Genomic DNA, 6,948 nt, shown 5'->3' with positions numbered 1-6,948 from the left:
GAGAAGGAATGGGTGACGTTTTGAGTCGAGACCCATTCCTTCTCTCCAGAGATGCTGCCTGTCCCGCTGAGTTACTCCAGCTTTTGTATCTATGTCAATTTACTTGGCATAAGCAAGATAGGCCAAAGGACCTATCTTGGCCAAAGGACCTGTTCTCTAAGGTGTACAACTCTGAGTCCTGCATTCCGCTCCACCACAAAGCCTGTAAGGGCAATACAGTGGCGCAGCAGTTCAATGGTACAGATGCTTCCTGACTATGACAGATGATTACAGCCTATGGATCCTTGTGTAAGTCAGATGAGACGTAAACATGGGAGCATCCGTGAGCACAGCTGACAAAGATAAACACAGGTATTATAGAGGTAAGTGTCACCTGTTCCATTGGGAATGGGAGCTTTCAAGATTTTGTAATAGTCTTAATGGACAAACAAGAACTTTTTGTCAGAATATGGTCTCCATTTATTGACTATTTGAAGGGGTAGATTGGTTTGGCACAAAAAACTGACTGAAGCTCGAACTCAGGATTAGATGAAAAGTTATACTTAATAATTTTCGAACCTATCTCCAATGTTGTATTTTTAGTAAATTATTCCATTCCTCTTCATCATGCTTTTTTTCTCTCTTTATTATTTTCTATCAATATAAAAAAAATAGAAGCAGAGTGATGAAATAACTGATAAAAAAAAATAAAAATAAAAGATTTTATAATATGTCAACAGGCTGGCAAAATTTCCTTTCCAGCTGGAAAGCCAATGCAAATAAAACAAACTGTTGGGAGTAACAGCGGGACAAGCAGCATCTCTGGAGAGAAGGAATGGGTGACGTTTTGGGTCGAGACCCTTCAGACTGATGTCGGGGGAGGGGAAGATATATAGATAAGAAAGTGTCAGGTGTGAAAAAGGACAAAGGGAATGCAGATGAAGCAAAATGTAGAATAGATCCATGTTAGCTGGGAGAAGGTAACAGCGCAAACAGATAAAATGTAGCCAGAGACAGTCAGACTGGTCGGAGAACCCGGAAGGGCGAGGGATGGAGGGAGAGTGAAAGTAAGGGCTACTTGAAGTTAGAGAATTCAATGTTCATACCGCCGGGGTGTAAGCTGCCCAAGCGAATGGCGGGATGGCGGGACTGCAGCTGGGCTTGTACACTCTGGAGTTTAGAAGGATGAGAGGGTATCTTATTGAAACATATAAGATTGTTAAGGGTATGGGCACGCTGGAGGCAGGAAACATGTTCCCGATGTTGGGGGAGTCCAGAACCAGGGGCCACAGTTTAAGAATAATGGGTAAGCCATTTAGAACGGAGACGAGGAAACACTTTTTCTCACAGAGAGTTGTGAGTCTGTGGAATTCTCTGCCTCAGAGGGCGGTGGAGGCAGGTTCTCTGGATACTTTCAAGAGAGAGCTGGATAGGGCTCTTAAAGATAGCGGAGTCAGGGGATATGGGGATAAGACAGGAACGGGATACTGATTGGGGTTGATCAGCCATGATCACATTGAATGGCGGTGCTAGCTCGAAGGGTCGAATGGCCGACTCCTGCACCTATTGTCTATTGGAATTTGAGGTGTTGATCCACCAATTTGAGGGGCCTCACTGACAATGGAGAACAGAAAGATCAGTGTGGGAATGGGAGTTAAAGTGTTTAACAACTGAGAGATCAGGTAGGTTTAGGCGGAGTGAGCCGAGGTGTTCAGCGAAACGATCGCCGAGCCTGTGCTTGGTCTCGCCGATGTACAGGAGTCCACCCCTGGAACAGCAGATACAGAAGATGAGGTTGGTTTCTTGATCCCCCAGTTACTGCTTGACCTGCTGAGTATTCCCAGCATTTTTTAAAATTTCAGATTTTCAGTATATGTACCTCACTGCTCTGAATCGCAATCAATGAACTTTAAAAAAAAAAAGAAAACTTGCTAAAATTGAGGGACAGGAACTTTGAGTGGGAGAAATATGTAACTGCAGATGCTGGTCTACAAAAAAAGACTCCAGATGCTGGAGGAACTCAGCGGGTCAGGCAGCATCACTGGAGAAACATAGAAATTAGGTGCATGAGTAGGCCATTCGGCCCTTCGAGCCTGCACCGCAATTCAATATGATCATGGCTGATCATCCAACTCAGTATCCCGTACCTGCCTTCTCTCCATACCCTCTGATCCCCTTAGCCACAAGGGCCACATCTAATTCCCTCTTAAATATAGCCAATGAACTGGCCTCGACTACCCTCTGTGGCAGAGAGTTCCAGAGATTCACCACTCTGTGTGAAAAAAGTTCTTCTCATCTCGGTTTTAAAGGATTTCCCCCTTATCCTTAAGCTGTGACCCCTTGTCCTGGACTTCCCCAACATCGGGAGCAATCTTCCTGCATCTAGCCTGTCCAACCCCTTAAGAATTTTATAAGTTTCTATAAGATCCCCTCTCAATCTCCTAAATTCTAGAGAGTATAAACCAAGTCTATCCAGTCTTTCTTCATAAGACAGTCCTGACATCCCAAAAATCAGTCTGGTGAACCTTCTCTGCACTCCCTCTAGGGCAATAATGTCCTTCCTCAGATTTGGAGACCAAAACTGTACGCAATACTCCAGGTGTGCTCTCACCAAGACCCTGTACAACTGCAGTAGAACCTCCCTGCTCCTATACTCAAATCCTTTTGCTATGAATGCTAACATACCATTCGCTTTCTTCACTGCCTGCTGCACCTGCATGCCTACTTTCAATGACTGGTGTACCATGACACCCAGGTCTCGCTGCATCTCCCCTTTTCCTAGTCGGCCACCATTTAGATAATAGTCTGCTTTCCTGTTTTTGCCACCAAAATGGATAACCTCACATTTATCCACATTATACTGCATCTGCCAAACATTTGCCCACTCACCCAGCCTATCCAAGTCACCTTGCAGTCTCCTAGCATCCTCCTCACAGCTAACACTGCCCCCCAGCTTAGTGTCATCCGCAAACTTGGAGATATTGCCTTCAATTCCCTCATCCAGATCATTAATATATATTGTAAATAGCTGGGGTCCCAGCACTGAGCCTTGCGGTACCCCACTAGTCACTGCCTGCCATTGTGAAAAGGACCCGTTTACTCCTACTCTTTGCTTCCTGTTTGCCAGCCAGTTCTCTATCCACATCAATACTGAACCCCCAATGCCGTGTGCTTTAAGTTTGTATACTAATCTCTTATGTGGGACCTTGTCGAAAGCCTTCTGGAAGTCCAGATACACCACATCCACTGGTTCTCCCCTATCCACGCTACTAGTTACATCCTCGAAAAATTCTATAAGATTCGTCAGACATGATTTACCTTTTGTAAATCCATGCTGACTTTGTCCAATGATTTCACCACTTTCCAAATGTGCTGCTATCCCATCTTTAATAACTGACTCTAGTAGTTTCCCCACTACCGATGTTAGACTAACTGGTCTGTAATTCCCCGTTTTCTCTCTCCCTCCCTTCTTAAAAAGTGGGGTTACGTTTGCTACCCGCCAATCCTCAGGAACTACTCCAGAATCTAAAGAGTTTTGAAAGATTATTACTAATGCATCCACTATTTCTGGAGCTATTTCCTTAAGTACTCTGGGATGCAGCCTATCTGGCCCTGGGGATTTATCGGCCTTTAATCCATTCAATTTACCCAACACCACTTCCCGGCTAACCTGGATTTCACTCAATTCCTCCAACTCCTTTGACCCGCGGTCCCCTGCTATTTCCGGCAGATTATTTATGTCTTCCTTAGTGAAGACGGAACCAAAGTAGTTATTCAATTGGTCCACCATATCCTTGTTCCCCATGATCAACTCACCCGTTTCTGACTGCAAGGGACCTACATTTGTTTTAACTAATCTCTTTCTTTTCACATATCTATAAAAACGTTTGCAGTCAGTTTTTATGTTCCCTGCCAGTTTTCTTTCATAATCTATTTTTCCTTTCCTAATTAAGCCCTTTGTCCTCCTCTGCTGGTCTCTGAGTTTCTCCCAGTCCTCCGGTATGCTGCTTTTTCTGGCTAATTTGTACGCATCATCCTTCGCATGGATATGTGATGCCTCGGGTCGAGACCCTTATTCAGACTGTTTCAATTAGGGCGGCATGGTGGCGCCGAGGTAGAGTTGCTGCCTGACAGCGCCAGAGACTCGGGATCTACCCTGACTATGGGTGCTGTCTGTGCGGAGTTTGCACATTCTCCCTGGGACCCAGTGGGTTTTCTCCGGGAGCTCCTTCCACACTCCAAGACCACACAAGTTTGTAGGTTAATTAGCTTCTGTAAAATTGTAAATTGTCCCTTGTGTGAAGGGTAATGCTAGTGTACGGGGCGATCGCTTGTTCTCTGTAAGTGGGATAACATAGAACTAGTTTGAATGGGTGATCGATGACTGGCGTGGACTCAATGGGCCAAAGGGCCTGTCTCCGTGCAGTATCTCTAAACTAAACAAATGTCTAATGAAGAAAAAAAATCTCAGGTTACAAAACTAACAGTGACCACAAGATGGAAGTATAGCTCCATTTGTTCCATCAGTATTTTAAAAAGACAAAGTGCTGGAGGAACTCAGCGGGTCAGGCAGCATCTCTGGAGAATATGGAGAGGTGACGTTTCGTGTTTGGGACCTTTTCCCGGCACATTGTCTTTTTTTTTGTAACCCGCAGTTTCTTGTATCCACAATATTTTCTCAATATTTTCAATCTCGACCTGAAACGACACCAATCCCTTCTCTCCAGAGATGCTGCCTGTCCTCGCTGAGTTACTCCCGAGTTTTGTGTCTTTCCTCTATATTTTCTTTGCATTTTGTTTCACTGAATCTAAGATGTAGGTTTTCAAGGTGGAAAGGGCGCAGGGAAGATTTGCGAGGATGTTGCCAGGACTCGAGGGCCTGAGCTATAGGGTAGGGTTTAGCCGGTTAGGACTCTATTCTTTGGAGCGCAGGGGGATGAGTGGTGATCTTATAGAGGTGTACAAAATCGTGAGAGGAATAGATCGGGAAGATGCACAAAGTCTCTTGCCCAGAGTAAGGGAATCGTGAATCAGAGGACATAGGTTTAAGGTGAGGAGGTTTGAAGGAACCAGAGGGGTAACTTTTTTACACAAAAGGTGATGGGTGTATGGAACAGGGTTGCCAGGGGAGATAGTTGAGGCACAAAGTTTAAGAAAGATTCAGGCAGGTACATGGATAGGGTACACAAAAATGCTGGAGACACTCAGCGGGTGCAGCAGCATCTATGGAGCGAAGGAAATAGGCGACGTTTCGGGCCGAAACCCTTCTTGAGACTGATGGGGGGTGGGGGGATAGGACAGGTTTAGAGTGTCATGGGCCAAACGCAGGCAGGCGGGACTAGTGTAGATGGGGATATTTTGATTGGTGTGGGCAAGTTGGGCCAAAGGGCCTGTTTCCACATTGTATGACTCTGACTGTAGCCCTTATTTAAAATTCCTTTCTAAATGTACTGATTGTGTCTGCCATTGATTTGGAGGACAACCACTAGCTAATAGGTTTAAGTGAAAGATATTTTGCATGGTCACGTGGCAGAGCTGTACGTAAATATATCTTGTGGTTCTGGAGACTAGAAGTTCTCGGATTCTAACTTTTGGCCTCACCAATTGAGACCATCAATTGTGCCTGGTGTCCGATATTCTTTCAATGACTATGGGGGCCACTGTCAGCGTTTAGTGCCCCAACCTAACCTTCTTTGAGAATCTGGTGCTGAGCTTCTTGTACCCTGCAGCAGTTTCACAGCAGGAGTTTGATTATTTTGGAAGAGAGTTTCCACACTGATGGAGAAACATTCTGGCCACACTGGGTAGAGCTGCTGCCTCACCGGGCCCGAGACCCGGGTTCGATCCATCGCCTATCTTTCTTTCCTTTCCCATTCCCCTGACTAGTCTGAAGAATGGCCTCGGCCCGAAGCGTCACCCATTCCTTCTCTCCGGTGACGCTGCCTGTCCCGCTGAGTTACTCCAGCATTTTGTGTCTATCTTCAGCCTATTACCTTCCAGGCTTTGACCTACCTCTCCTCTCTTCCAGATTTCTCCCCCCCCCCCGCAATCAATCTAAAGAAGGGTCCTGACCCGAAATGTTGTCTATCCATCTTCTCCTGAGATGCTGCCTGACCCGTTGAGTTACTCCAGCACTCTGTCTTCTTTCATAGTTTAGACATTGGACTTTAAAGATATCGCACGGAAACAGGCCCTTCGGCCCGCCGAGTCTGCGTCAACCAGTGATCACCCCGTATACTAACACTATCCTACACACCAGTTTGCCGAAGCCAATTAACCTAAACCCTGTATGTCTTTGGAGTGTAGGAGGAATCTGGAGCATCTGGAGAAAACCCACGTGGTTATAAGTGATTGGAGCAGTATTAAGCCATTCGGCCCATCTAGTCTACACCATTCAATCATGGCTAATCTATCTCTCCCTTCTAACCCCATTCTCCTACCTTCTCCCCAGAGATAACATGCAAACTCCGTACAGACAGCACCCGTGGTCAGGATTGAACCCGGGTCTCTGGCGCTGTGAGGCAGCAACTCTACCCGCTGCGCCACCGTGCCGCCCCAGGATGGGTCTGGAATGATATTTCACCAGATATGGTAAGGATGCAGGATTGTTTGCTTATTACATATTAGGGCCACTGGTGTAGTCGAGGGCGGAGGTTAATGGAGGTCAAAGCCTCGCTGGGTTCAGAGGAACATCACCGTCCCAATCTGTGCAGCTGCATTTGAATGAGATTTAGCTGCTACTGTGTTAGAAAGCCCGCAGAGAGTGAACTAACTTTGGCAGCAACTTTGCTAGGAAGGTTGTTAGTGTTGGCCTGTAGTGGTCTCCTGACACTCTGACACTAAAGAGCGTAAATCAAACATCAGAGTCTCACCAAACCCCAACAGGGGGGGGGGTGTGAGCTTCTGTTCTCAGGTGAAGATGACAATCTGCGGGAGGCACCTTAACTCCAATTACATTCACGCCAGAGA

The sequence above is a fragment of the Amblyraja radiata genome, chromosome 27 (assembly GCF_010909765.2).
Source record: "Amblyraja radiata isolate CabotCenter1 chromosome 27, sAmbRad1.1.pri, whole genome shotgun sequence".
Classification (NCBI taxonomy): Eukaryota; Metazoa; Chordata; class Chondrichthyes; order Rajiformes; family Rajidae; genus Amblyraja; species Amblyraja radiata.
This window is presented reverse-complemented; position numbering follows the sequence as displayed.